Source organism: Rhyacophila brunnea, unplaced genomic scaffold (genome assembly GCF_057557595.1).
Source record: "Rhyacophila brunnea isolate RB1 unplaced genomic scaffold, BYU_Rbru_1.0 scaffold_7, whole genome shotgun sequence".
Classification (NCBI taxonomy): Eukaryota; Metazoa; Arthropoda; class Insecta; order Trichoptera; family Rhyacophilidae; genus Rhyacophila; species Rhyacophila brunnea.
In genome coordinates, this window is record NW_028233339.1 from 23,421,839 (window position 1) to 23,443,467 (window position 21,629).

General features: G+C 32.1%; 1 protein-coding gene across 7 annotated transcripts in view; it reads right to left on the reverse strand.

The window, feature by feature from the left end:
• Positions 1–21,629, reverse strand: part of LOC147064644 (adenylate cyclase type 1-like) — a 495,388-nt gene that overhangs the window by 154,159 nt on the left and 319,600 nt on the right. For all 7 annotated transcript variants that reach the window (XM_085957482.1, XM_085957486.1, XM_085957485.1 and 4 more), the window contains one exon: positions 19,732–19,776. The gene's annotated coding sequence lies outside the window, so the exon portion shown is untranslated. The remainder of the gene's footprint in view (positions 1–19,731; positions 19,777–21,629) is intronic.

The window sequence follows — 21,629 nt, forward strand, 5'->3', positions numbered from 1 at the left end:
GTTTGTTGACTTAGATACGAGTAGCATCTGATTCAAAATGTAACTTCCAATGGCTTCTGTTTGGGGCAAGAAAACGTGTACCCTTTCAATAAGTTAAAATCAATCAAATAGTAAATTAAATAATTATTATCGCGATATCTACCACTTCACCTCCTTGAAACGAAATCATGACGAGTTTTCTGTCGTTCACCGTAAAACACAAAGCTTACAGGTACCCAGCATTACTACTCAAACAAATTACATGAAAGCTATTATAAGGAAAAATTCAAAGATTTGGTATGTACATTTGGTAGATAAATCCCGTGAGACAAAAGTTATCATACGGGAGAGAGGCGCGAACCCTGTGCTTCACTGATTGTCTGAAACTGATGTGTTTGCATGCAGAGTGTTCAGAAAGATTCTTGTAAAATCTATGTAAATGGAATATGGGGACGCCATAATTGTACAGTGAGTGCAACAAACCGGATATCGTGAAATTGATGAAGATCCAAAAACTTTTCTGGGTGGGATACTAAAAAAAGATGAACGTCGATTAGCGTTAATGCGCTTAATGCCGACAAAGCCAGATAGTTGATGCCGTTCCGGGAAACCACGACGTCAGTGTCTAGACGAAAGAGAAACGGATCCCTAGACTCGCAGTGTGTCGAATTGGCGTTCCAGAGCAAAGAGAATAAGATGGTGTTGGAGGCGATCATCTCGATCGTTGCCCGCACCTGACTGGAGCCATTAATAATAAAAAAAATGATACATACACTGGCTGGAGTCGTTCCACTGCCGCATGAAGATCTAATCTGGCATCATCCACTCCTCTCAAGCTTATACGTTCGGCATTGTGGAGGCTTGATGAATCTGTGGTAGCATATTATTTACTACACACGTAAAAATACACAATAATAATTTTCAAAATCTTGTATACCTACTTAATATGGTGCGTAGAAGGTACATTCACAAAACGTAGATATATAAAAAATATTCACACATTAAAAATATTTTTCAGTATTTTTTTTTACTATGAATAATACACACGTAACTATATTTACAAAAACAACACAGAGAATTCTAAAAAATGCTTGCCAAAATTTAACAAAGATGAGTTTCATTTTGAAATCGTAGTACCTACTTGCTCAAAATATATGTTGTTTTTTTTTACCGGACTACGCGAAAACACATTTAGCAATTCGCTGAATAAGAAAAAAACAAAAACAAAAACTGAATTCAATCAATTCTGGCTCGGAAAAGCTCGCTCAGTGAAATAGGCTGAAAAATAACTTTAATGGAAAACGTAAGAAAATCCTACGCAAGTAACTTGGATAGCTTCAAAATTACAAACATATCTACGTACCGTGCCACGTGTACCATTCACGATATAATATATACTGAGTTGTCACTGAGTTGTTTTGATGTAAACAGCAGATGATGAATAAGTCGTAAGGGATACCCAACGGAAGCCACGAGATACCCGAAGCCATTAGTATTTGACATGCATTAGTGAGAGATCACTCACACGTAAGATTTTTGTCCTTACATGTTCGTGACATTTTATCTGAGCCTTATGTAATTCTCTCATTACTCCTATAATCTAGTTAGAAGTTGTCCCATCAATACCTGTTTACATACCGCTACCTGAAAGCAACAGTGGAGTAAGTAAAAAATACTAGTTTCGAGATAATTGAACTTTAATATTTGTGTCATACAAATGAAATGGTTAACTATATAATTATGTATATTTAGTTTTTTTTGCACTTGATACTGGCAAGATTTTTTTATATACCATTATTAAGAGTATCTCAGTTATCACACTATTGCTTTGAATATATAAAACAATTTTAATAAATGCAACAGAGGTATTTACATACATTTGTTTAAAATCTCAATGATTAATTATATAGGTAGGTACCTACCTATAGCTTTCAGTAATCAATTGGCATATTTTATCTCAAAATCGACTTTTTCATTTTATATCACTGTTGATTTTAGGTAGCGATAAATATTTACCTTATTTGAAAGTGGAGGGAATTTTGATAAATTAAATGCACATTTAAACGGGTGCCGGACGAAATCCCGAATGCTGAAATCTCGAATGGCCGAAATCCCGAATGCCGAAATCCCGAATGCCTAAATTCCGAATGGCCGGAATCCCGAAGGCCGAAATCCTAAAAAATAAAAAAATACAAACAGTACTAATTGCGCAATCTTAATACTTATCTTGAATTGCGCAAATTTTACAAAAGACAAAAAACTATTTTTTGTAGAACAAATGGGTTTTTGTCTCTCCTGTAAAAATTTGCGCAATCTTAACACTTATCTTGAATTGCAATCAGTGACCAATGTCAATTGTAATCAGTGATGTCATATGGGGTAGGCAGGCCATGCACCACAGGAGACACAATCTAAGGGGTAGTGATAAAATATGAAACGAATGCATATTTATTTTCTGAATTTATATCTACTATAAAGTGTATAAAGGCATACTTCGGCCATATTTTCAGCAATCAGAACGATTTAATCAAACTAATAATGCAGGGAAATATTAGGGGCAGTAGTGGCTTAGGCAGAAGGATAGACTCCGTAAAAGGCTGAATGTCCAATGAAGTTGGTGATCTACAGGGCTATTCTAACATATCACCCCAAAATCAATAAAAAAATAAGGTAAATAAGCTGTATCCGGGATGTGAACTTTCACGAGTGATGTTTTTTAATACGGCTGCCCATGACTGTTTTAGAATGATATATATTGAGATGTAGCGATTTTGAAAGTTAATAGTGACAATAAAACACTATCGCCTCTAGTACTGAAGCATATTTTTTAAATACATCATACTGCAATGGCAATGTCTTACTTGATTCCAAACGCATCCGATAAGAATCTCCAATTCAACTGTGTTGTCAATTATTGTAGATAACCGCCCTATATGCGGAATTACCCCGAGTGATATCTTAGAATCAACAAAATAATATATTATCTGAAATAGGAAGGTACTGATATAGATTTATTTATTAAACTTAATGCTGTCAGCCCTTTTCAACACGTTATGTAGTTTTTTTTACGAAAAAGAAAATTTATATTTCATCAACCAAAAAAAAAAATGTTTCAAATATCTGAATAGTTGAAACCAGATTTATCAAAGCACATACATATTCAAGACTAAATTAACATTGAGTTTAGTGTCCTTGTACACAGATTAGTTTAATGTGTTCTAAAACAAATGTGTAGGATGACCCCTTCTTCAGCAATGAATAAAATATGAAAGCGTTTATTGTGGACGCTGAATTCTATTAAACGTGACATAGACGAAGCACCAAAATTGTATTTTTCGAGACAAGTTTTATTTCATTTGTTATTATGATAAATGCCTCACAAACAACAACTAGCAGACGAAAAAAAATGACTTTGTACGACAATTTAATTAAATTGAATGGCAACATACATTTGTTACAGAAATGCGACTCGCTATTTAATTATTTTTGGCAAGACAACACATACAGCTATTTTAGATGTTTATTCATCAAGAAAACCGTTACTTTTTTGTAAGTATTGATTTAATATATATTTTTAAAAGTGTATTTTTAAACATTCACCACTTTCGTTAAAACGTTCTGCCAAAAATAATTCCGTTCATATTATTTTCTATGACTTTTCAAGGTCAAATTATATGACATTGTAAGTAATATGGATAGATGGTGACAAACAATTAATTTACACAGTATTGTGTCATCATTTTATTGAAATTGATTTGAACGATAAGTTGACAACACTAGAGTATGATCAAAAAATATATTTATTGTTTATTTCAAGATTATCGCCATTTGTATGCCACCGGAACTGCAACCCAATGTGTTCTTTGGCTGCTTCCAGTAAACGTTTTGAATACCTTTATTTTCCAATAGTATATATTTTTAGATGATATAAAACAAAATTGTGGATACCCATTTTGGTTGATAAGCCATTATAAAGACTATACGAATTCATCTAATTTATGTATATTGAAATACTGAATTCTTAAGTGAATGGGTACACCTAGAGTTGGGTTTCGGGAATTTCGCGACGGGAATTCTCGAGAAATTTTCGAGATTTTCTATCACAAATCTCGAGAATTGAAATTTTTAACATTTCGGGAAATTCCGGATCTTGAGAATCTTTCCTCGGGATTCGGGATTTCTTTATTATCAAATATTAATTGGAAAAAAAAATCTATATGAAAAAGGTGGACAGAAAACACAAAACGTTCAAAGACTGATCGGGGCATTTAACACAATTAAGCCAACGTCGACTCAAAATGAGCGCAATTTTTGCAACATCAGGGAATTTTGTGTCTAAAAAACGTACGCGATTGTCACGCGCAGCGATTGACAGTCTGTGTTTTTTAAATTCTATTTAACTTGTCGTCCTACTTCTATTTTGTTTGTCTTCTCACATAAATAAAAAGAATGATATTTTTTTGGAATCTGTCTGTTTTTACACTGATTTTTACAGGTTTTTTTTAAATTTCCCGATATCTCGAGAATTCTCGAGAATCCTTTTCTGGAAATCCCGAATCTCGAGATTGAGATTTTCTCGGGAAATACCCAACTCTAGGTACACCATCAATTCTGTCAAATATTATATTAACATATGTTAAGTTGAAATATTGGCATGTTTTTTTTAAACAATTACTAGAGTGAATAAGAAAGACAAGTATTAGTTGCATAAATTGACAATGGTGTGACAACCGAAATAGCTATTGACCGAATGACGAATTTGTGGATTTTACTATATTTACATTACCTACGTTAATAATTGTATTATTTTGAATAAGTACATAATTTCCTGGATCTTGAGTCCAACCACTGTGTCGAGAGATAAATAATTATGTACCCAACTAAAAGCTCGTGTGGGTGTATGTATATATTATGATACATTTCAAAGATACAAGTAAAGCATTAAAATAAACCGAAGCGAGAGTTCACGTCACAGCTTTCAGTAGGTATACAGTATTAGGTGCTATATTCATTCAAAATGTATGGTAAGCTGGCAGTGACGTACCTACGTATTTCAATAAGGATTGAGTCGAATTCAAAGCTACGCTTAAACCGAAAAAAATACACATTGTTTACAGAGAATGTTGTTTATAAGAAATATTCTGTGATTGTAAATTGTATTACTTTTTGCATATTAACTTTCTTAAATCACAAACATGTTTTTAGCTTTTTATAAAAATACACTTATTATGTACTTGAATAATGCAGACAAAAACAATATATAAAACGTATTTGCGACTTGTTGATAAAAACGAGTATTTTCTCTATAAATCTACAGCGTTGAGACTTTTAAATGTTAAGCGATATAACAGAAACATTCGATACACTCAAGGATATTTACGTATGAAAATTCGATTCATCCATAGACTAATATAACTACAAATAGTGACAAACTTATTATATGGTTGGGCCATTTATGTTCCCATTCCACTCCTTAGCTCCTCACCCACCTCCTAATCCCCAGTATTATTGTTACCAGACAATCAATAAGCAATTACGGATCACGAGAGACGGTGTTAAAAAGAACATGCAGTTGCATCTCGACAGCGGGCGTGTGCGGGCTTCTAATAGCTTTCCGTCGCTTAAGTGATTGACTCAATAGATACAGACTCATTCATAATCTATCATCATCATTCCTACACCCTCACATATAATCCATAAAACTGTGTCACAAAGTGCGTGAGTGTACGAACCGGGTGACCCAAAACAACACCGCGCGAGCGAAAGTTGAAACCAGACCACGGAGCCATCATACATCATCACAAAGGTCAGTGTCTGGCATTCTGTTTCATCGCCCCTACTTCTAGATCTGACCTCCCCATCTTCCCTAAAAATAATTACAGTCCACTTAAAAAAGCTCAACTATTATATACTATGAATAAATTTTCTATTTTAAAAATGCAGTCTAATAAAATATCTGGCGCGATCCAATGAATCGTAGTAACACTGCAGATAGTAGCAATCAATGGAATAACTAACGCCGAGATGCATAGAATGTCACGTATTTTCATTATGTACCCGTTTATCAGCTGATGAACGCCAATGCTATGTATAACATGCCTATAAAACTTGCGCGTTGATCCTAATATGCGTTTAGTATAAAGTAGGTAGAGTATTTTAATCAGAAATTAAATAAATAGTATTGGATGTCGCTTACTTGTTCCCGACAAAGGAAAATTATTTAGAGTAGCGATTATATACGCATATACGAAAGACTAGCAGTATTATATAATATGCCTTGCGTGTTTGCAATGCGTCAATTGATTCAATTAAGCCCTAATATTGCAACGATAAAATTACGTGAAGTTTATATTATTATAAATTATTAAATTTATATTGTACACTTTTCATTCGTTTTCCATTGTATTAAAATATTTTAATAATTACTAAGAAATCGAAAATGAATGATGATTGCGGAACGTGATATTACGTCGCTGATTATGATTTTTGTAGCAGTCGTTCTATTTCGGTATATTATGCATGTTGTATCGATTTAATGTAACTATAAATTCTATGCATATCAGCATACGTGGTATAAAATTGTATAAGTAAACTCGAAACTATAATATTAGCATTGCAAAATTAACTCAATTATTGCCGTGAAATCACAGTTACGTCAGATTCAAATTAAACCTTCAAAGCAATACTGAAAATTCCAAACCCACTTCCGCCTTGGTTCCGAGAACTTCCTGTCAGCACAGGTGCGTGCGCAACTTGCTTTTGAGAGCTTTTAACAACACCGCCATATGGTTCAACGTGTCTTCAATTTAATAAAATGTGAGAATAATTAATCTTTTGCTGAAGGAATGTACGAAAAACATAATATACACATTATCCAGTAAGCAGAATATCGACATACGGAAACTCGGGTAAATGGATATTTTCGTACAATGACAATATATAAATAAGATACTAATATTTATTATTTACTCTTGCAGGTGGTATTTACTCCCAACTATAGAATTTGGTAATAAATAACTTGACTGAAAATAAATGATTACATTTCATCACTCAAATCGACCCATTATAATATATTATATTCTAAGAAATAATTATAATTTCGTATGTATTGTTATGATGAATGAATCTTTAATCCAAACAATCGATCGGGTGTTACAAAAGCCTTAGGTAATGTAGCTACGTGAAGAGTAAACCGATAATTACTATCCATTGTCTACAAAATTAATATGCACTTCTCAGGCAGACAAGGTGTAATTAAACCACATGTGAGGTATGAAATTAATGAACTCGAAAGTCATCGAGTCCTACGAATAAAGTGGATGCATTTTGCCGCCATACCCGTTGCCAAGGAATGGGTTAAAGTGTCATGTGGTTTGGCAACTCCGATCTTCCCAGTCTTAAATAATGTATCACTTTGAACTTTGTGGACTGGAAGTGTTAGTATAATTTCTAAGGATGTGCATTTAATAATATAGTAGAGTACCCAATAAAATAATTGATTTTATATGTGACTTAGCCATTTTATTTTTTTTAATATTTTATCACATTGAATAGGTCAAACTATAATGTAATGCGTATACCTATGTAGCATAATGGAGTGAAGTGAAGTAAATTAGTAAGTAAGTAACTATGCATAACTTTTTGATAATTTGGAACATCTCAGAAACATACCAATATTATTCAAACCCAGCTTAGTCAACATTTGCATTTTTTTTTAAATTACAACGTAGGTATATTAACATTTTATTTGGTATGAGGTTTGGAGTGCCTACAATCGAATTATTATCTTCATTTCGGCGCAGAAAGTGCTCACCGAAGTACTGACCGATAGGGACAGATAGTGCCGACTGCCGACATATCGAAGTACCTATTGACAGTTATGGACAGAAACGCGTCTGTTTTCGAAGGATTTTAAGAAGGATCGTAGTGCCACTATGGCCATTTAATGACGGAATTATAAAACACAATTTCAATATAATATAAATATATCTAATGAGAAACAGAAAAGAAATCAGAAATCAGTGTTCGCTGAACGCTTTGGGTTGCAGGATTTGCAGGTACTTTTGAAGGTTTTTTTTAATAATTAAAAGTATTTTAATCCTTTTTTTAAATATAAATACTTCTAAAGCTTCTAATCGAGCTTCAATAATGTGACAATACCGTCTCATGGTACAATATCTAAGAGATAAGATATCGTATTCATACACAAAATAATAGTCCGCATCACAACAGCATCTCTTCGGAATGGTTCAGCAATGAACACGAAACACTGAGGAAAGAAGTGTAATGAAGAATACTTGTTGAAATTCTAAATTCAAAGTACAAAAATGTTATGAAAGGTTTAATTACCCATAGTATTAATAGTAACTACCGTTGCCTATTTACCTCAGCAGGTACATATCATTACCATGTATTATCTTCAAGTTCATATTTGGATTATTACGATGCACATACGTTACCCACGATGTTTAGAATGAAATTATATAACTGAGGTATTCAGATAAACGCACACTATTTCGGTTTCGTGTAAGTTGACACCTGTTTCGGGCTACAAATAGCACAAACACATCATCGTCATAACGTCCAGTATGCTATATTATTGAACTAGACATAAAATACATGAAAAATCGCTATCCACCTATTCCCTAGATGCTTGCGTACAAATTTTATGTTAATTAGAAGGTAAAATTTCCAACCGAGAGAGGCATTAAGCATTCGGCAAACACAGGTCCGGATCACGCCCATAATCAGAAATAGAACTGAGGCCGGCGAGGCTAATTAGCCGCAGTAAAACATTTTATAACGCCATAAAATACGAATGGGCAATCAATAGGATGGTTGACATGCTATAGGTATTAATTTTATATTACTGAAATTATCATCAGTGGTTTTCGTAAAATTATTAGAGCGATTGGTTACTCTTTATAGAATAAGCACATACTTAAATCTAAATTTAAAGTCATTACCTTGATTGCGAAGTACTGTAAGTGGATAGTATGGTGTATACGAGTGCTGGTCAAACCATCGACAAACAAAATCTAAACATGTCAAAATCACAAACTTTCAATAACCCTAAATCGCTTAAAGTTGTTCAGTTTAGGTTAGGTTATGTTAGGTTAGGTTGGGTTTACGATCCATCTCCCGCAGCTCTCAATTCATGTTACTATCGCGCTAGCCTCTGAATTTTAATTATTAAGATTTCGTGATTACGAAATATGCCCAATATCCCGATCAAATTTGCAGTTTGATTTGACAATTATTGATCATGGTTAAAATACAATTTATTAGGTATATTCTTTTTGAAAATCTCACGGTGTTTTCGTGAATTTTGTATACTTTGTTCATGCTGCGATGTCACATATAGATTCATTTTTATCCTCATATATACGGTGAGGTGAAGAAATCTCTGATTGTATATAAACAACCGTTTGGTCATCAGCAAAACGTCAACGGCTTTACACTTTTCAACAGTTGTGAAGTCATGTTATTGGACTGCATACTCACAACCTGATTGAAATTGTATTATATTATAGGTAGGTATATTAAGCATATATTCTGCTTTAAATTGATTTGTTTTTTATTAATTATATAATGTTTGTAGACGTTTTAAATAGGATAAATTTATAATTGTATATATTATCATATTTCTTTAATATTTACACATGCTGTCTTTTCCACTTTCTTGTCATATTAGTTGTTATTTGTAATTAAGATATTTTTATATATTTGTATGTATTATGTATTATGGCGCATTGGCCAAAAGCTGTAATGCCGTAATACTCTTTTTTATAAATAAATAAATAAATAAATATACTAATTGTTGTTTAGAAGGGAGATTTTTATTGATACAAAATCTTCAAAATGTTATAGATTAACAGTATTATAGTAAGTAAATAATGCATGAAGTTTCCTAGTATCTCTCCTAACATAAGCTGGACAAAATTATTATTGTTTTCACTTTGGATAATAAACATTTAAAACATGTGTACAAAGGAATGAAAGCTTGATAGTTGAATTACGTACATTTAATATGAAAAATTAATCACGATGCTGTAATTTGTAGCGCATTTGGAAGCCAATGGGCATTGTAATTCTTTCATCGGCGTGTTCACTCTGTTAACGAGGAGTAAAAGCCAGCCAGTTACGGCTCGAACATTAACAAGACATTTTTTTACTCGTGTTTGAGTCATTTAAAATATTCAACAACCCAAAAATAGGTCTAATGCTAATGGGGTCGTAGAGGTGTACGGTGTTTTCGTGTTTTAGAGGATAGATCAAAGCGATCAATCATGTTCTCGGGTAAAAAAAAGATAACAGCACGCATTATTATCAAAGAATCTAATATTTATATTTTACTTCGGTTATTTTATAAACATTTATTAAAAGGAAAAACTGTTTTTTTATATAAACATGCTATGTAGGTACTCATATTAAATAATACAAAGAAAACATCACAAAGGTACATGAGGCGTACAGGGAATGAATCTAAACCTTTTTTTTGGTTAGAGGTTTCCGCCTAGTTGAGTTAATAAAAAAACATTTTTAATGTTTTAGAATGCGATAATTATTTATGTTGACAACTATTTCGGGCTATAAAACATTTTCACTTACATCTGACATGTTACAGTCATTACGACTATCTTCACTTAGTCGTCTGCTAATATATTATTTTTAACAATGCACACATCTTTATTGAACTGAAAAAATCAGGGCTGCATTTACCATAAGGCAAAAAGGGCCTGAGTAGTCAGAAATATAAATTGAAAGAACATTGAGGCAGAGGAAGCCATCACATCCATGCCAAGCTCGGCAAAAATGGGTTCATTAAAATATAATATTATTGAAATCAATTGCAACAAAAATATGGCACTGGAAGAAATATTTACAATGCATATTATAATCATACAATAGCTACCACACGCCGCCCCACTTCATATATCCAGCAATCTCACGGTAGAACACATATTTACAATTTGTGGGTTAATCAATTATATTGAGGAAGTCTCGTGATGAATTTCAGTTGTTTCTTTTTGAAATTTGAGCATGCGTAATAAAAATTACAATTAAGCAAATAAAATAACGTTTTAATTGATGTGATTTTTGAGGCCACTAATAAGTAGTATTACTCCAAGAGTCCAAGGCCCCTTCAAGTTTAAATTCGGCCTTATACAAAAACACAGCACCTGGTTTGCGATGGTTGTAGGTTCAAGTCAAATTGGTATAAATATTTTTCTAATTATTTGTTATTTGTTTAATTATTTATTTAAAAAAAAAAAAAACAAATATTGTGGAGAAGGACAATAAAACACACAACAAAAAATTTGAATTGAAAAAAAGATGGTTCTAATCAAACAAGTAAGATAAAAAATATATATGTAGTAAAAATTACCCTCACAAACATAAATAATGTTATACAATAAAATATAATTAAAAAAAAACCATCATCTAGATTCTAGAGTTTAGACTATTATCTTGTTATTGGTTACGTTAGCTATCTAGTCTTGGTAATGGTATTACAACGGGAATTATTGTAGTCTTGTGCTCAGAATTATAGTGTCATATCAAAGACTTCATAATTACGATAATCATGTGTATTTTTAAGTATTCCTGCTTAAATTATTTTTTATTTTTTTGTCGTCAATGTCGTCAATGTAGTCAAGAATTTTATATTTTGACTTAAATCAAACGTATGCTACGAGAATGTGTACGGTGATTTGACTTTGAAAGAAACAAGAAGATAAAAGAGGGACTATGTAGTTTCTCATCAAATTTAAGGTGAAGAAGCGACATTAAGCCTGGTTCGGATGCATCAAAGGAGCCTAGACTTGGCTTGTTCATTCTTCAAACCCACTGAATTCCGTTGTCTTGGAAGGCCTTTAACTACCATGAGAATATACAACAATACTTACGAGCGACGAGAAGAGACAGTGGTGCCCACATGCTCAGACTATCGAGCGTAAATGGATAAAGAAAAGGAAAATATTACACAATTGTAAAATTAATCTCATCAACGAAATGATATCTCAATAAAATTGTGATTATTGATTTTATTCAGTATCAGATTTAAGTGAAAAAGTCAAGATAATCATTGTTATGTAAAATATCAAATCAGAATTCACTGTTACGTGAAATGTCTCAATTTAAACAATTTCATAACCGCAAAATCATATTTGAAACATTTATTGCGTGATTACACACTCGATGGTGGAAATTTATTTTTAAACACGAAAGTAGGATCAGAAAGACACTTGGTTCGAGTATGAGAATAAATCAAGGCACGATAAACATCTCGGGGTTGAATAAAATCGCGCGACGCCGATGTAATGGTCCATTAGCTCTCCCCGCATTTGATTCGGCGGATGCCCCCTTTGAATAATTTGTACCGCTCGCCGGAGGGGCACGAATGGAAAAAGTTTCACAAGTTTAGAATAAACGAGTGGCACCGACAGGACGGCGGGCGGAAAATGCCAAGACATGGAGTGCTAAAACTTTTTGGAAACACGTGCCGCGAAATTGTCGTTCGGTCTACGTATATATACATATTCATCATTATTCAAATGTTACAAAACATTTCGTACAGCTCTATAAATAGCTTGACATCAAAAGCGTTTGTACTATTACTAACTAACTATATTATGTACCAAGAGGAAAATATATCAACTTTATGTTTTGCAACATTTGATAGTAAACTATTGTAGGGTGGTAGAATTGGTAAAAGAAATGGCGGCACATTTTGACGTTGATGGTCGGCCATATAAAAAAACTTTTTAAAGCGTAAAACACTAATGCAAAGATTATTACTTGTTCACATTAGAGCAGCTTTGGCAAATAAATCTCAGAGCACAAGTACATACACGCTACACATGAATATGCAATATTAAATGACTTACCTCCTCATTCAGGTACTTACTAACTACTATAAATATTACGAAGACCACATAATAAGTAAGTAAATATATAAGTATACGTAAAAACAAATATTGTTGGGATGGCTGAATATATTCATTTTATGTTGCCTACGTTATTTTTAATCTATACAGGAGGACTCGTAGAGTCAGGGGAAAGACCCGGAGATAGGTGGTGGTAACGTATAGCACCTACTGAGTAATGTAGCATGTATGCATAGTGTCCAGACTCCATACCAAGATACATCAGCTGTCCATAAACAAATCGTAATTGTATAAAAACTGTTCACAAACATTTGAAATGTTTTTTTATAAAAATAATGATTTTTTTCTATTCCACGGTGGATAGAGAACAAATGCAAATGTGGTGGTAAATAAGTGTGATGTGTGATGTTGAATGGGGGAATTTTAATGCTTCATCGGAAGTGTGGTCTTTTGCAACGTTTTTTTATTAAAGCACGTTAATTTGTATGAGGTGGACTGTCCAAACTGCATTTAATTCTATATAAATATTTGCAGGTGTCGATGCGCGTTGAGTTTCGGCAAATTATTGTAAAAGTGCATTTGTGTATCGGAAAAATTATTCCGATTCGTCCTTTTTTCTGGCTCGTACCTACTTTTTTCTAAAATATTCGTTTCCGAACTAATATGTCTAAATGATTTTATTTTCGATATAAAATTAGTTCGTAATAAGTCGCGAACCAATGTTTGAAAATTGCTGGCACTCAGATGTTGTCGATACAAAATTACAGAACACATTATAAATATCGACGAAAACTTTTTTTATAAATCACTATGCAGTCTACGCAGAGTAAACTCTCAGAGGAGAAAATATAAATGTATCAAACAGAAGTAGGTAGATAATAAATATGTAGTAGGCATATAAACTCAAGGATTTAAGGCTTTTTGTGAGAAAAGGAAGTTAACATGCGTAAAACATTTAGTGGCAATACCTACTGTTGCAGAAAAATTCGAAACTTTTCAGTAAAAAAAGCACAAAATAAAATTGAATTACGAACGAATAAAATAAAATTATTTTTCTCCCCAAAAAGACAGAATGAATGAAGTTAATACAACATAAATAACTGCTGACTTGCAGAAATGCCAAATTATATCTTTGTGAAAAAAATATTTTCAGGCTTAACATTACCCATATCGCATAAAATGAAAAGTTGTCGAAATTAATTGAGCGAACTTGATGTAGGTAATTCCATTATACAATGGTGAAATATTTATACTGATTTATAATTATTCTAAAAAAATAATCGTTTACAGTTATTGAGTGTTCCGCACGAACGTTACGGACAGACGGTAATATTCGAGCGAATACGCTGAGCAATTAATCTGATGACATCGATTGTAAATAAAGTTAACTTTTTCCGTAAAAATAATTGTTGAAACAAATTCGCCCAACCCGTTCTTGCACTGGTTTAACGACACATTGAAAAAAATGAAACAACATGCATTTTCCCAGCCACGGGATCCAACTCGCGATCGACGGCTCCAGATACATGCCTAAATCACAGTTTGTTTCACAATATTAATTATTTCAACGGATATTTTTTCAATATGAGATAATAACTTTTAATGTGGATAGGTGTATTGAAAAATACGCAAAAAAAAGAAATTTTGTTGAACTAATGGAAATATTAATTATTAAAGTGAAAAGATTCAATTTCCTACAAACAAAAGATAGGTACCTTCAAATACGAGACCAAATAAATATTTGTTCTATAATTAATTGCAATATGCTACCTAAAAGTGCGGCCACACCGGCAACAAGTCGCGCGACAACTCGTTAAATTTTACGATAATTATCATAATTGCTTAAGAAATTTTACGATAATTATCATGCTTATCGTAAAATTTAACGAGTTGTCGCGCGACTTGTTTTCGGTGTGGACCCGGCATAAGGTTACAATAGGTTTCATCACCCTAATCTTATTATAATTACCCTTAAATATCTCTTCACAGTAATGTATATATACTTTAATCACTCGATATGCTACTACCGAACTGTAAGTATTTGTCAAATTATTATGATAGTATCATTTATTTTATTTAAAGACCCGATTAAAATAAACAATACCTCCGATTTTTTAATTTTTTAATTTACGTTTACACGTGTATATTTAATACGTCTTCTCCCTGTCTCGCTCTCTCTCTCTTAAATATTTTCATATGCGTTACAGATAGGTAATTCAAATAATTATGTGTGTACTCCTACGCAATCACAACAACACATTTCGCTTATCTACTATGTGTTTATGAAAATATAAATAAAACCGCGTGAAAAATTCATTTCAACAACAATTAGTTTCATTCAAACAAATAGCAAGAACAAAAAAGTGTTAACGAGAGTCTACAGCCAATTTATAAATACACCTTTGATCAGTGTTGCCAAATATTAACTGGTATATTTATACCAGACGGGGTAAGAATAAAATAAGCTATTTGGCACTAAATTGCTAGAATTTCCGTAAGAAAAAAACTGCAGCTATTGTTATGTTGTCCAAAAAAAGTGAATACCTTTTTCAAACTTTTAAAAATATTTAGTTAGTAATTCATGATAATTTGTTGAAATAATTTATCGCTTCGTATCGAAATTATGTTTTTTTTTTTAACTTTTTATAAATCTAAAATTTTAATTGACACTGATGTTAAAGGCTTGTAGGGTTTTCATATTGTCACAATCATTGCATTCAAGCATCACTTTCCCGCAAAATGTAACCTTCTTTCTACACCCACCAAACAATAGTATAACTTGAAAAAGCTCGCCATGTGAGTGACACACGTATCGTAAAAGCAATATTTGTATGTGGTGGGTGAGAAACCATTATATAAATACTTTTTAAGGTCTACCTTAAATGTATATAAAAGAAAAATAAAAATGTATTATGAAAAAAGTGGGAGCTTTTTAAATCCATTTCTCGTATCCTGAAGAGGTTCCTGGCAAGACGAAAAAACACAAGCTATATTCTTGGAGATGCCACATGGTGTCCATATGATCTAGGTAAGGATCGAACATAGCATGGGAAGTAAAACGGGTCATTACGGAAACATCTTACAAACTTTCTAAAAAAGGGGTGAAAGCTTTTTAGTAAAGACCAAACACATTAAAGTTAGACACAATATTAAAAAAATAAGCAGAAGAGAAAAAGAATTTATTTTTATATATATTAGATATTTGAAAATGCTAATTGTGGTAAGAAAAACACTAAGTTGGCAACGTTCTGTTTGATCATAATGTAGCCAGAGCTCTTTTTTACACTCCCACGTAAATATTATATTATAATCGTGCGTCTAATACAAGTTTTTGTTACTTTTTAATGCTTTGTATATATCATTCTAAGTTGTGAGAACGAGAACAAGTCAATAAATACAAAGAACTTTTTATTAAAACGGACAGTCGTGGTGAATGAAACTGACGAATTTATTGTTATTGTAACAACTTCAGAAGGTCACAGTTAATGTATTGTTATGATTCGAGAGAAAGATGCCTATCTACTAATAGAAAGAATTCACTAAATATAAACTTCATGTTTCATAATAATATTACGTGGGAGTATTCGCAAAATATGGTCCATTGAAATAAATAAATTTCTTTTGCCAACATTCGACTTCAACATCTCTAATATATTTTTTAACATGAACACTGAATGTCTTAATATAGTATTACGGCACGTTAGTGATACGTAAATATATGTTAGTAATATCATCATAAATCACAAAGCTCATATTTTCAAATTAAATATGTATTCAAATTAATCGTTGAAGAGCAGCGTCAGAGGATTTTTCCGTACAGCACACACATACCTGCCTAATTATGTTTCTAGTCTGAGCGATTGCCAACAAGGGTACCGCGAAATTTTGAAAAGAGTTGCGCAAAAAAGATGACACGCATTTTTAATTAAATTGACGGAGGGAAGGGTGTTGGTAGTTATTAATTTTAATTGTGAGGTTAGTAAGACTATGGATAATTCAACTTTATGTAACTATTGAAAGGCGAGAAATAGAAGGTGGAAAAAGTGTGATTATTTTTTTTCAATTATTGACCCTAGCGTAAAATATTGTGTAATATACACCCAGGAAAACCTATTGTATCAGCCGAGCAGGGACCCACATAAAAAGGTTGGGAATCACTAAATTTTAGTGAATAAAACATTTTTTAAGCTGTAGAAATTTGAAAAAGATTCCTAATTTAAAATTACAAACTCTAATGTAAATGAAATACGAATTAGTAGGTTTTAGTCGAAACTGAGCATTTACTTATTGTTGTCTACCCATTTAGTTGTTGTATTCCATCAAAATCATTATATTAAAATTATTACAAGAAAAAGCGAGTAATCAAATAATTAGATACAATAAATTTGACGGCTTTCGTTATTATAGTTTGTGGGTTAATCTGTAATGCGCACCACGAGAATAACGTATTCCCACAAGCTATTTACACCTACTTGATAGGCAGACTATCTAATGTCCAAGAAGAACACTATCGGGGAGTTTTGGAGTTTCTGATATAAATTGACTCAATGTGCGAATCGGAAATGAAAGATATGATAATTACGGTACAAAATCAGTATTTAACTTATTAAAAAAGTGACATTCTGGTAAAGAAATATTCTAAAATTTATTTCGTCATCCTCATATAATGTTGACATTTGGGATTTTCTGATCTGATAAAATTACCAATAAGATTCTTTTGGGTTTGGAATTTTGAGTATTTTTAGTCATTTTCTAATATCAGTTTTAAAAATATAGTTTTTATGTGCGACGTTGAAATGTGGAAATGTCGTGCGAAAATTGCGTTCAGATTGCTTTCTGATAAGTAGGGTTTGGCAAGACGCGTCCCAGATATCAAGAACTACTGCAATTTGGTCGCCACGCCCCACCTTCGATAGAAAACGGCACCAAATGAAGAAATGTGTTGATAACTAGGACATTATGACTATCCACGTATTATTAACTCGGAAACTGCCTAAATAACTCGACAATAAATATTATAATTAATTTCAACCATGACTAATTATTATCACATGGGATACTACTCATTCATTATGGATTTCATTCAACCAGACAATTTGCAGCGACCGAAGCTAATAATAACGCATCAGTCATGTTCCGTTTCTTATTTAGTTAGATCTTTAGGCACATTATTTAATTTGAAGCAAGGGAAGTCACGGAAATTTATTATAATTTAAAATTGAACTTCTAAACATATTCAATGATTGTCCAAAAATATATTATATTTCAGTCATGAACAAATGACTAGAAATGAAAAAAAAACTAATAAAGTATCGGCTAATCTCGGACCACGGGAAAATCTTATAAACATGGTATCAATAAAATATTTATATTGAGTGAATATTCGTCCGCTGTAATATCAATAGAGAATTCACACACACACACCTTGGACTTGATCTGAAGAAAGATAATAAATGCAGAGGCCGTCCAAGAACAGCGTGACACGGCAAAAATCAGCTTTGCCAGTAATTTAACTGCAAATTCCTTTCGGAAATACTTCATAGAATGACAACGAAGAACTTTTATTTCCTTATTTAAGTGTACACGTAAAATACGGAAAAATTGTACGGAAGGGACAAGGCCGAGGACACTCGACTTTAAACGGGTGGTTTATTATGCCAGTTTTGTGTCTCTTGTCGTCCGGTCAGCTGGTAAAGTGACATTTAGTCAATAATCCGAAAAAACTATAAGTACAGATTCCATTTGAATCGTGTGACATTTGTCGATGTGTATCTAAGCAGTGATTGGCTAATATTATGCAGCGGTCGTATCCATTTTCGCATAATGTTGGCAGTGTGAACAGGGGGGGGGGGGGGGGGGGTTGAGGGGAAAAAACTAACATGAGAAGAAAACGCTGATATTTATGCTAGAGTGCTGCTGGTATAACAACACTTACGGACAGAGAAGGTATCCATTTTACCAGGTTACAAACATGTAGGTACCATCAGTCAATAATAAATTATGGAAGTGATAATAATTTTTTCCGGATGGTTATGAAGATTAACTGATATTTATGTTAATGTTTTTTTTTATCATCAACACCCTACTGACATACGAGTGATCAAGAAAATTTATAATCAAGTCATATTTTACTTACATGCATATCCAGTGTAGTGAGTTTCAACCAAAGATCAAAACTTAAGAGTAAAATGCTCACTAATATAAAGCGCCAACAGCAGGTCGTTGTAATTTTTTTTATTTTTATTTACAAACAAAACATACTGGCAACGTGCAGAATATTAATTTATCTACACAATATACTTACTAAAAACTTACCGGATTGCAAAACAAACCGTTCATATCATTTTCGATGATGCAAAGTATAAACACATCGAGCGCAACAAGCTTTTTTTCTAGATACAATCTATTAGTGTACGTACCTATTTTGAGTATGCATTTATATTGTCAGAATTAATTTATTATCAGGTATATTTGTGTAGCAAAATCAATTAACTCACTCCCACGTCAGCAGAAGGACATCTCCCGCTCAAAAAAGGCATCACGATAAATAATAAATTCGACGCGTTTTTATGTGAGGCGAATTTAAATTAAATTATGACATCGCTTATATGGCTTTAATATATCAATTAAGAATGACCGCCCTCTCAAAACGGTACACCATGCCGAGGTTAATTATATGCAGTAATATTGCAATTAACTCACTGCTGCCTTTATAAAGGATGTATTGTATTGATAATATCGATGAATTGTACACTCAACTCTTTTTGAGCTGATTGAAAACAGGAAATAAATAAATTTAGCGACACTAATATTCATACTGACGTCGTAAAAATTAAACTATCAAACATTTTAATTGACTTACCGATAAGGGAATATTATGTTTCAGCCTCTTGGAGTAGCATATTATCTGAAACAACATTATAAAAAAAATATATATTAGTTACACATTTATTAACTTTTTAGAATGGATTATAAATAAATGGTGATAAAGTATACAACAATTTCAATTTGTTTCTAAAAAAATCAATACCCGATTGTTAAGTAAAGTGGAGGTAATATTAAGAGATATTTTAAATGAGAAATGGTTGTTAGTCATTAGCCCAACCACCCCAACCCATCGGATCCTCGTCTAGACCAAACACATTATTTAACAAAGGAAAATATATTTTTTACCAAATGAGTTCAAAACCTCGATTAATAAATACGTTTTACTTATATCGAATAAATTGAGCTTTGGTGCAGTCACAATACCAAAGATATAAATAAAAAGGATTGCAAGTTAAGCCTACACATTTTTATTTTCTAGAAAAAACGATGTTATTAAATTTAAAAAAAAATACATTAAAAATATTAATTATTATTATTAAATAGTCTTCAAAACAATCAATAATATAATAAGTAATAATAAGATTTATTCATTCAACGAGCTCACGGTTTATAACAGTTTTTTTTTTAAATCTGTAGGTTTATTTTTTAATAAAAAAAAAATATTTTAATGTTTTTAGATAGGTACGTACATATTAAAAATTTAAAAACGTATTAAACGGTTGGTTTCGCTGGAGGTATTACTTTCACTATAAAGATCCATTTTACAACGATTTTATTATGTCGTATTCTTGTTTGTCCAGTGGTTGTTTATCCAGTACAAATCTTGCAATCGATTTTTAACTAACGTCCCGACTAGCTAGACATTTGAAACTTTTAGAATATATCAGAACACGATGCCAATGCGTTCTTTTAATACTTTTAGCGATCTTTAAGTAGAATTGAATTCATTTTCAGTTAATTCTGTTTTGTATGAAAAGTTATTTCGGAAGAAATCCGTAAAAAGTACAACACTATTACCTTTTGGTTGCAAGGGTCTAGGGTCCTAGCAACTAAATCATATATGTACGTACGTTACTATGGAAATCAATATGAAATATCAAAATTACATTTCAGTATTCTATATTTATTCTGTATTTCTATCAAGTACAATTTTTTTGATCGTTTAAGGGGGTATATGCTCGGCGTAGGTCAAAATGGAGCTTTTATTGCATTTTCAAACCATGATCCTGGACATTCCTTAAACGTTGTAGATAATCTATTTACATAATTTTGAAGCCTTATTATCCTTTATATTTATTTTAAATATTTGATGACTGCATAAAGTATTTTTATTACATAAAATAGTATTCTTTCAAACCTCTCGCTCTAATGTTTTAGAATATAGTCATATTTCGGTACATGAATGTGCAGTGGTGTTAAGATTTTTTACATGTATTAATTTTTAAACGCATTTTAAAACCATTAGTATAATTTATGACGAGATAATTTTAGTAAAATATTCACGATAAAAAATTATATTGATAATCTCTGTGATCCCAAATTTGCAACATACTATACAGTTCAAACACGCGCGTCAATATCATTTTACTCCCTACTTCAATTATAGTTTGTCAATTTATGGCTACGGCCGTATGTTGTAGCTTAACCACTGGGGAATGACAAAAGAAATGGCGTATTTCAAAAAAACACTACCTTATTCTTAGGTCAATAATTATTATAAAGTAATCATTATTCGTAAGATGTTTATCACACTTGAATGGTCAAAAACATAGCTTATAATTAATATCTTTAAAATCATCTTCAAATGTGTTAATCTTGCCGATTTTTTGAATAATAAAATGCCTAATTCTTGTCAAATTTGGGATCACAGAGATTATCAATATAATTTTTTATCGTAAATATTTTACTAAAATTATCTCGTGATAAATTATA